This window comes from Condylura cristata, unplaced genomic scaffold (assembly GCF_000260355.1).
Source record: "Condylura cristata isolate star-nosed mole 26May11 unplaced genomic scaffold, ConCri1.0 scaffold00047, whole genome shotgun sequence".
NCBI lineage: Eukaryota > Metazoa > Chordata > Mammalia > Eulipotyphla > Talpidae > Condylura > Condylura cristata.
Window position 1 is genome coordinate 601100 of NW_004567148.1, and position 11678 is coordinate 612777.

The window sequence follows — 11678 nt, forward strand, 5'->3', positions numbered from 1 at the left end:
GTGGTGCTGGGAATGCTTTGGTAGGGGTTGGAGGTTTTCATTTAAATAGTTAAAAGCAAGCTGGGCCCTCCCTAGTGCCTCCGCTGGTTAAAGCACAGCACTATGAAGCTATCTCTAGTCACTGCAGTAGCAGTTCAATTCCCAGCCAGGGAGGTGACTCACATGGGGCAGCAGACCTCTTCTGACCCGCCCTGTACTCCCCTCAGCAGTGGATTTCAGTAGATCTGCCTGTTCTATTCCCCACTCTGTCTTGAGTGAGTCTTGTCACCCTCTGCTCTGGCCTGTACCCCTGTTCTTGAATGCATCATACATAAATAAATCTTAAAAAAAAGGTAAAAATAAAATAAAAAGTTAAAAGCAAAGCAAAGTTGAAGAAACAAAAGAAAAAAACTCCAAGAATTCTGAGTCTTTTCCCTAGTTGACCAACGAATGCTTTTCTTCAGGTTGAACTTCTGAACAGCAGCATGGGGCCTGGGCTTAGCCTGTGCACCCTACCGCTGTGTCCTCACTTCCACCCACACATAGACCTGACACATTCTCAAAAACAGTGACTCACTCTCAGAGTCACATTCAAATATGTTTCATGTTTATGGTTTCTATCAATCTGAGAAAAGACAATAATAGGTGAAACAAGATGTTCACACAGGTTTACAAGTTGATGAACCTCTGTAGGTGATTTTGTTGTCCATTGATGGTATGATCACCCTTCACCCCTCCTTTTGCCCTGTCCCATAAAACAATAGATGACTTATTTATAAATTTATTTTATTAAAATTACTTGTTTAGGGTATCCCTTGTGGACAAGGGGTACAGTTTCAGCACTACCACCGCTATGACCTGAGTTTGATCCCCGGCCAGGGAGCTGATCTTCATGGCGCAGCAGACCTCTCCTGCCTCACCCACTGCTCCCCTCAGCAGTGGGTTTCAGTGGATCTGCCTGTTCTGCTCCCCACTCTGTCTCTGGGGAATACTCTCATCCCCCCACACCTCTGGCCTACACTCTAGTTCTGCTATAAATACACACATACAAATTTTTTTAAGCTTAAAAAATAAATAAAATAGTATTACTTGTTTAAGAAATTATTATTAAGTACCATATTAGAGACAAATTCTAAAAGAAATCTAACAGCAGGAAAGATTATTGTCATATGGCTTATTTTTAACCTAGATTTGGATACATTTCTAGAGGACAAATCAAATGAACGTGGATTTCTCTATTTTCCTTCATTGTTCCACATCCATGTCATTTCCTGTTTATACTTGTTTACTGCATTTTTTAAGATGACCACTCAACAAAAAGTTCATTTCTCTTATAATATATGTATTAAATATAGAGATTAGACCGCATTTAATAACTGCATATATGATTACACAAAAAATGTAAGTTCATTGTTTACCTTGTAGCAGAAAGAAGGAAATTCAAACTGCCTGTGAAGAGTAATATAAAGCAGCATCTTGATGTCCAGTTGAAGCTGTGTGCGGTCCTATGGAAGTTTGGGGTGACACGAGGGTTCATAGCCACAGGTCCCTGAAGTTCTGCTTGATATCTCAATTTTGATCCCCACATGCTTAGCGCATGTGTATCAAGTTTTTAGTTCTGTGGGATATATGCTGAAGCAATGCATATATTTGTTATGCTTTCTCAAACGATGTAACCCAGATTCCATTGACTTCTTTTATTACCCTCACTTCCACTTGAGAATGCAGGTGTAATTGAGAAAGGGGGGGAGAATAGAAAAAGGTGAAAGCTCTGACTGGGAAGTCTTATTATTATTCTGGTTTCACCACTTACAGTTATGCAATGCTGGGTAGAAATTTTGATCGGTGACATTAATAATCATGCTTTAATAATTTGTAATGTAAGTAGTGAAGATTAAAAGGAAAATGCCAGTTATGCTCCTTGCATGTTGTTTCTGGGGAAATACTAAATAACTTTTTCATGCAGAACCTGGCTATTCCTTACCAAGTATGTCATATAATTAATTCCTCAAAACAACTCAATAGACGAAGCACTGAATTTTTACATAGAACTTGAATTCCTCAGCCTCACCCCCTATGAGATCAAATGAGGTTATATCACATGAATCCCTAAGTGATGACACTTCTTCCCACTTCTACATAAGACTTCAGCCTCCTTCCAAACCTCTTCTAACTGGCCACAGAGAGGTACTGGATAGGCTAACCGTGTATTGCTGCTCCAGCTGTCTTTGATGCCCTCATACCCTTCCATGTGAGGCTACGATGACAAACACCCCGAGTGCCAGTGCCAGGTGGATTGGCCACAGAAGGGGGAGGAGGAGCTGTGATGTGCTCTCTGTACCGAACTAGGCTTGGCTTCTGAGAGATGGTGGCTGAGCCTCACACTCTATCATTGCAGGGGTGCAATGAAGCATGGGGTGGACAGCTTCATCACTGACTCAGGCAAACTGACAAAGGATCTTGGAGCCTTAGGTAGAGCTGACAAGGCTTTAATGCTGAAGCAGAGATCTAGATACACAGACAGACCAGCTGGCAGAGAGCTGGGGGCTGTGAGGCAGGCAGCGACCGGCCGAGCCTCTAACCCCTGTGATCTCTGCACTCCTCGCTTCTCTTTGGCTTTTTTTTTTTTTCTCTTGTCCCTTTATCTCTCTTATAATAATCTCTAAGCCTGGGCAGCTATAGTTTCCAGCTTCTCAGACTGGATATCCAAATTTATAGGTGCACAAGCCCTGTGCTCCTATATGCTCCCAAATGCTTTTTGCAATAATGCATCATCACCATCACGTGTGGGCAATGAAACCTGAGAGGAAAGCAAGGCTGCAGGTCGAGGCCTTAAGGCTGGCAGCAAGAGGTGAAAAAAGACCCAGAGCCATTCCATTTTCTTTGCACCATGGATACTGTTCCTGTTACACAGTACAAAAGAAACTTGGAAACCAGAGCTAAGAAGCAGGTTTAATGCACCAGTGCTGACTCAGCGGATTCACAGCCAAAGGCTGAGCCCTGTTTGCAGGGGGTCAGGGGCTTATATGCACTTTCAGTTTCTACAAGGTTCTGGGTGGGTTTGCATTGGCAGCTGTACGTGGTCAGATATGACGTGGCTGCATACCAAGAGGTGAGTCATATATCTGAATGCCAAGGACTGGCAAAGGGTCAGTAGTCAGGGGATAACTCAGGTCCATTCTGCCTCATGGTGTTACATAGTTGAACATCAAGCAAGATCCACACTGAGTTGCATAGCAGGAACTGAGCAAAAGGTTGTTACTAAGATCACTAGGCTGTTTATCTCAGTTCACCATGCCTCATATTTTTTAAAAACTACTTTATATATATTTGTTTTTACATCATTCTTCATTTTGTACATTTGTTTCATCTCTAGTTGTAATCCTTGTAGACTTCGCACCAATTCACCGATGTGCCATCACCATAGTCCCATGTGCTCTTCCCACACAAGTTTTTTTTTTAAAGATTTATTTATCCGTGCATACAGAGGTGGGGTGCAGGCCAGAGGCTCAGGGGTGGTGAGAGGCTTCAGCAGAGATAGAGCAGGGAACATAACAGGCAGATCGAGGATGTACACTGCTGAGGGGAGCAGCGGGTGGGTCAGGAGAGGTCTACTGCGCCATGTGGTCACCTCCGGGGCAGGCGGGAATCGAACTCATGCTGCAGTGGCTTTAGCTTCTTAGTGCTGTGCTTTAACCCGCTGCACCACCAGGGAGGGCCATATACCAAATCTTTTTAGTCCACTCATCTACTTTTGGGCATTTGAGTTTTTTCCATGTCTTTCTAGTTGTAAATAAAGCAGCAATAAACATGGGGGTGCAGGTGTTGTTTCTAATTTTTTTTTTAAATATATGCCATTCTCACTGGTGTGAGATAGTATCTCATTGTGGATTTGACTTGCATTTCTCTTACTTCAAGTGATGTTGAACACTTTTTCATATGTCTGTTGACCATCTGCACTTCCCCTTTGGAGAAGTGTTTTCTTAGTTCTTTTGCCCATTTTTTGATGGGGTTGTTCATTTAATTTTTTTGAGTTTTATCAGCTCTGTATATCTTGGTGACCAGTCCTTTATTATTAATATTGTGTGCAAAAATTTTCCCCCAATCACAGAGGTATTTTTGTTTTGTGTAATGTCTCTTTTGCTGTACTGAAGCTCTATAATTTGATGTAGTCCCAGCTGTTTATCCTTTTCTTCACTAACCTTGCTTTGGGTGATAATCGTTAAAGATGTTACTGAGATGTATGTCGTGTAGTGTTTCACCAATATTTTCTTCAAGATATTTTATAGTTTTGGGTCTTATGTTTTCATCCATTTGGAATTTTTTTTTGTGTATAGTGTTAGGTAGTAACCTAGCTTCATTTTCTTGCACATAGCAGCCCAGTTTTCCCAACAACATTGTTGAACAAACTTTCTTTGCATATTCTTTGCATATTCTTTGTTTCCTTGTCAAAGATTAGCTATTCATAAAACTGTGAGTTTATACCTGGGTTTTCTGTTCAAATCCATTGGTCTGTATTTCTGTTTTTGTTTCAGTATCATGCAGTTCTTATTATTATTGCTTTGTAGTATAGTTTGATAGCTGGGCATGTGATACCCCCCTTCTCTTTTGTTTTAGTGAGGAGAGCTTTGGCTATTTGAGGTTTTTTTTTGTTGTTGTTCCATACAATTCTCATTAATATTTGTTCTAATTCTTCAAAGAATGTCACTGAATAGATTTTTATTGGAATAGCATTTATTCTGTAAATTGGTTTTGGTAGGATGGCCATTTTAATGATGTTAATTCTTCAATATAAAATCAACCACAAAAGTCAGCAGCCTTCCTATATACAAACAATCATTTGGAAGAAGTGGAAATAAAAAAAAAAATCCCCTTAACAATTGAAACAAAAAAAAAATCAAATTCTTGGGAATAAACCTAACAAAAGCGGTAAAAGAACTATATAACAAAATTATAAAACACTGTTAAAAGAAATGGAAAGACATCCCCTGTTCATGGATCAGAAGAATTAACACTATGCTTCATTCTTTCCTCACCACATTGCACAAACTACTTGCTATACTCACTTGAAGCCAGGCCACTGCACCCTCTCCTTGCCCACAGTGGCTGTCTTTCCCCACCTCCTTCACACAGGAGGTATGAATCCTATGAACATCCAGACCCTCCCATAAACTGCCACCCCATCTTTTCCTCACTCAGGGAGAGTTTAACATGAATTGTTTTATCTCAGATGGGACGTGATGGTTCATTGAGAGAAGAAAACTGAGGCAGATAGTAATTGTTAAATGTGCATACAGGTATAAAAAAAAAAAAACAAAAACAAAATAACCTTACCTGCAATCCTACTGAAGCCTGTAAGTAGTCCCCTGCTTTTCAGTTTTACAACTGCCAGACCTTTTTTTTTTTTTTTTTTTTTTTTTTTTTTTTGCAAAAAAGCTCCTCTCTCCTCTCTCTGATAGTCACTTCAGATCAGTCCCTCCTGTTGCTTCCCAGTCACTGGCAGCTGTGAAGCATGTCTTTGGACTGTACTTTTGCATGTCCTTAGGCATTTATTCTGCCTCCTGGGCTTGCAGGAACCCTGCTTGCCTGCTTGCCTGTCTTGCAGCTGCCTTCCTGGTGCCTGCTGTTAGCCATTTTCCTAACAGTCCCACCTGGGGGCTGAGGTAGAGAGAACATAATTTCAGTGCTAGGGCTTTGGCCACATTCCAGTTACTCCCTGGTGTTTTTTCTGACCTCTTCACACTTCCTGTGGCTCAAAGGAGATCCTGGGGGGGAGGGGGGCGGGCGGCTACTGGATCCTAGACCTGTGTAGATGCTCCCCATTCCTCAGCAGGGTCATTGGAACAAAGGCAGATACAGGTGGGTGCTGCACTGTGGTTGCCCATGGAAGACATTGTTTTTTTTTTTTTTTTTTCACTTCATCTATCAATGAATACTCAGATTTCTTGATGCTGTAAACTCAGTTGTGATTATTAGTTTTGTATCTTAGATATTCAGGGAAAGCTTTGTTTTCAAGGAGATCATTTAGACAAAAAAACGCCACTCACGTACTTGGCCTTGAGGTGTCTCTTTATCAGGCTTTGCTTTCCTTGCAAGCCACCAATGGCTGGGCACCTGGCCAGAAGGGAGTCCTGCTTATTTTCTGCTGACCCCGGGCTGTCCTGAAATCAGAGGCAAGCAGATGTTAACAGGGAGATAGCTGACTCAGTGCCACTTGTAAATACTGAAACTGCAAATTCATTGTGTTAAGTAAGAAGTGACAACACAAAGGAGAGATCTCCTCTCGCCCTTTAAATGACAACCTGTGAATTGAAATTTATTAGGCTATATGAGTAAAGTTCATTAAATTAAATAATTTTGTAATTATAAAGATGTCAAGAAGATACCATATGAAAAATTTTAAATTATCTCTAGGATACAAATTATATGTGATTTTTACTTTCCTGCTTGTCAAGCAATTCTGTAGTCACTATATCACTTCTATAATAAAAAATATATATATATGTATATATGTATATATATATATATTGAACATTTTTTAGTTTGGATTATCATATTCCCCAAACACTTAAGTATAAAAATTCCTTTTTGTTTTGCAGCATGGGTTTCTAAGATTTTTTTTCTCACACACTAGAAAATCCAAATGAACTGAACAAGGAAATCCTTTTCATGGTCACCTTTTCAAAACAAAGGAGTCACTGCTTATTATGTTGCAATGCTGGACTATGCAGATAAACAATAAATTGCCCTCTGGTGTTTGAGTTTTCCATGTGCTTTCTCCCCAAATTAGGTTCTCATCAGAATGAGTGAGCCTGAGTTCTGATTTCGTGGGACATTTCCTGCTCCTAACTTTAGAATCATTTTAAGATTATCGCTGGGTGCAAGTGTACTATAATTTAAAATATTGAAAAAGCTCGTTGTTCTTCACACATGGAAATCTCCTTTATGATCTAATTCCCAGGAGACATTTTCTGGCAATATATTTCATGTATGCTCACTATGAAATCTACCTCATCTGTATTTCCTTTACCTTTATTCTTAGAAATCCAAGTCAAATTCACATTTAGTAGTCTGTTTACTCAGCAAACTTGGAAGCGTTTATTCTTTTGTTATATTTGCCTATTTACTGTTTTAAGGTTTTTATTTGTTATTGTTGGAATCTAATCTGGTTCAATCTGATTAAATAGGTACTCTGTCACATGTGTATAAATGTGACATATTAGCCTTAATTTTCTTGAATTAGGTTGGTCTCACCATCAGGAATATTTTTGCATTATCATAAATTTCTAATTTGAGTAGTTATATTAGGATTTCTGGTTGTGAAGCTTACAATTTTATTTACATGTGTCTGTAAACCAATGGAACTGCTGCTTTATCCTGTAAGGGTATTTGAATTTACATATTTAAAACTGTTTGTTTCTTCATGACACACCATAAAGACAGGTCTACCAATGTTTCCATTTACCAAAAATATTTGCAACTCTATTTTAAGGACTGTCTATTGGGCAATATTAGATTCATATTTTAATTGTACTACAAAATGCATAGCTAGAGTTTATTTTATGCAATGAATACATTCATGGAATGCTTACAATTAATACTGAAAATTTTTACTTAAATCGCTAGAGAAATCCTTAAGGTGGCCATGAATCTGATCATTTTCTTTTTCTTTCCTTGTAAATCATGAAATAAAGGTAAATTTTTAAATCTTGAAAATAGTTATCGGATACTGCATTACCAGGATAATGAAAAATACGGCAGAAGGCAAATAAGGTTGATCCAGTAAAGAAGTGTGTTTCCCAACGGGTGATGAAGGTGACTAGATTAATGGTTGCATTATTTTTGTTTAGGACATTATGCATCTTATCAAAATATTGCATTTCTAATAAGCCCAGCAGGATAAAAGCTCTATATGTTACCCTCAAAGTTCACGATTCAGTTACAGCTTCAGAACAGGAGTGTTTTGCTAGAAGAATCTTCTATGGATGGATAGAGTAAGCCTTAAAGGAAATATCTACATATAATAATTCCTCATTGTTCTTGGAATGAAAGATCAGAGACAATTTTAAAAATACACATATTTTAGCTGCTTGGTATTCTATGAAAGTTTTGACCCCATTCTTGAAATTTACATAAGACCTTTAGTTGAGCTTGATAGGCATCTCAAAAAGCTTATTATAAAAGAACAATAAAATAGAATAAAGTCTAAAAGTAATGAAACTATTGAAATTGAATGTTCCTAAGGTAAACAGAAGATGAAAAAGTAATATTTTTTGTCAGATGAAGAGATAGGTCTTCCTATTGTTCAGATAAATAAAAGCAAAAAAAAAAAAAATCATAACCAAGCTATAGAGTAAGATAAATTTTCATACAAATTGAAAAATTATACTTTAGACTAGTCGTAAAATTACCTGTTGTCCAAAAGTTATGTCACTGATATAGTAAAGAATGATATAGTTTAATCATTTTAATTGTTCTTTTCTAAATGTAGCTTAAATTATTTGTATATTTTATAGTGTTACATATTATGTTGTTTCTCATAAAGATGTGATTTATATTAATTTTCTAAAACTTCATTAATGAGGCCCTCCCTGGTGGCGCAGCAGGTTAAAGCACAGCACTAAGAAGCTTAAGCCACTTCCGCATGAGTTCGATTCCCGCCTACCCCAGAGGAGATCCACATGGCGAGGCAGACCTCTCCTGACCCGCCCACTGCTCCCCTCAGCAGTGTACTTCATCCATCTGCCTGTTCTGTGCCCCACTCTGTCTCTGGTGAATCCTCTCACCCTTCGCATCTCTGGCCTGTACCCCAGTTCTGTACGAATAAATAAATAAATCTTTAAAAAAAAAACAAAACTTCATTAATGCACAGTATGACAAGTTAACCCAGGACATCATATAATAGTATTAATAGTTTCAAACAGAAAACCTGTTACAAAGTGATTGTCTAAAATTTTAGTTACCTCCCTGGTGGCATAAGGGTTAAGGTCTCAGCACTATCAGCACTCTGACCTGCCTTTGATCCCAGGGAACTGATCCACACAGCATAGCAGACCTCTCTGTAGCAGACCTCTTCTGTCTCCCCTGCTGCTCAGCAGTGGATTTTACTAAAATCCATTTATTCTGCTCTCCACTCTGTCTCTGGTGAACCTCCTCACCCCTGACAACTCTGGTCTACACACCAGTTCTTCTATGCAAAAATTTTTTAAAAAATTAGCTGTGTGACTCTAATCAAATTGAATTCTAGATTATTTAGCATTTTTGAATTCTAGATTATTTAGATTTTAGACATTCATATTCTTATAATTGAACTTCCATGAATCATTTATATAAGACTGCACTTTCAGTAATATATGCTAAAGGTTTTTGTTACAGTTGATATTTTCAATGTGGTTTCATAATATACCATGACATAGAAAGATTGCTTGAATAGAAGTTGTTTCTAAATAAAAATGATCTAATTTATCCTTCTTTCATTCTTCTGCATGGGATTTTGCAAGTACCAGCAAGTTCTTAATTATTTCTTTAATTATTATGCTATTTATAGCTCACTACATCTGGAAACAATATATCTATCGCTTAAATAAAATCATTATTAGAATTAATTCTACTTGTTCTTTTTTAATGTGAAAACTAAAAAAAAAGTACCATTGAAATTATATATGTGGCTCTCATCTGTGCTTATGTTATTTCTATTTATTTTTAAAGATTTATTTATGCATATAAGAACTGAGGTGCCAGGCCAGAGTTGTGGGGGTGGGGTGGGAAGATTCACCAGAGACAGTGAAGGGCTAAAACAGGCATATCTACTGAAATCCACAGCTGAGGGGAGCAGTGGATGAGACAGGAAAAGCTTGCTGTGCCATGTGGCTCAGCTCCCTGGCTGGGGATTGAACTCATGCCACAGTGGCTGGTAGTAGACTGCTAGCACTGAGACTTTAACACTTGTGCCACCTGGGAGGCCCATTTTACGTACACACACACACACACACACATACACACACACATATATATCTTTTCTACTGTAGTGTGTGTGTATATATATATATTATATATATATTATATTATATATATATAGCACTGTTCTAGATATTCACCTCCGATATGTCTGTAGTATAAATTACTACAGTAGAAAAGATATCTGCCTTTAAAATGAGGAACAACTGTAAAGTTATTTTAATACATTTCATCAATATTTGCCAGGTAATATCTCAAGAATTACATCAGGATAATTACCTTTGTTTCTCTACTATATATAAATATTACAATTAAATATTTCAATGTTTAGGGTTTCATTTGTGTGACTTACCATTATATGATGACTCAATGGAATTGAAATTATTTTTAAAAAATAGTAAAACTTGTACTAGAAATGAATATTCTCTGAGTTATTTGTATCGGTATCATGGAATAGTTTAGGAATTTTTCTGAAAATTGAATAAACCAAAATTAGTTTGTATGTTAGGGTTTCATTTATGTGACTTACCACTCTATGATGACTCAGTGGCATTGAAATAATTATTTTAAAAAACAGTAAAACTTGTGCTAGAAATTCACATTTTTCTGAGTTATTTGTATTGATGTATGGAGTAGTCATACAAAGTAGTTTGTGTTGTCAATAATTAGAATATCTTCATGCATATTATTTTCATTGACTCCTCAGGAACAGCATAATAATTAAACATATATATAAAACAACAGATATCTGAGAAAATAAGATGAGCTGGACTGCACAATAATGAAGACTAGCACTTGGAAAGTCCTCTCAACAAACTCCAATTAAAAGGGAGAAGGTTGATCAGAGCCTTAGCCAGAGCGCAAGACCCAGAATTTAGAGTTTCTAGTTTCTTTGCTTCCTTCTCTCTCTCTCTTTCTCTCTCTCTCTCTCTCTCTCACTCTTGCTGCCTTCCCGACCCCCACCCCACCTCTTTTGAATAGAAAAGCTGGAGTGTAGGCCAGAAGTAGGAGGGATTAGAGGACAAGCAGATTGACTGAAATCCAATGCCAAGGGGAGGAGTAGGTGAGACAAGAGAAGTCTGCTGTGCCCTAAGTGGGTCACCTCCCCTGTGGGGCATGGGACTTAGGTCTCAGGAGTGATATCGCCGAGACTTCACCCTAGGTCAGAGGGAGATTCACAGTTGAAATTGTTAAAGAAAGGCTAACATAGCATTTGTTAAAATGGATACCCTTATATAATATGCACCTTAAGACAATCAGGCACTAATTAAGTACATGGGCAAATAACCCTGATTAAACTGCAACTATAACTAAGAAAATGAAAATAAAGAAGACTGAATCATGTATTAGTTGACTCTGGGTGTCTGATTTGAATTATTTCTCTCCCCATTTTTTCAATCACTTTTTCTCCAAGATTATTTGGCCACTTACAATTTCTATTTTACTTGAAAGTGCAATGCCACTTTATTTTTATTTTCCTCCTAGGATGGAGATGGCTTTTTCTTCTATCCAATTTGAGTGCATATTCTACTTTGCCAAATTGGGGTGTTAAGGGGCACATAGCTCTTGCATTGTACAGCCATCTTAAATCTCTCTAATTTTAGCATCCCTCTCTCTTCTTCAGCTGGTGATGATTGGCAGAAAACCTCCTACACCCTCTAGTAGGCGACTTCGTCTTGCACTTAATCCACGGTGCTAAGGCACAGCTCGTTTTCTGCACATGTGGTATTACTTCTTCATGA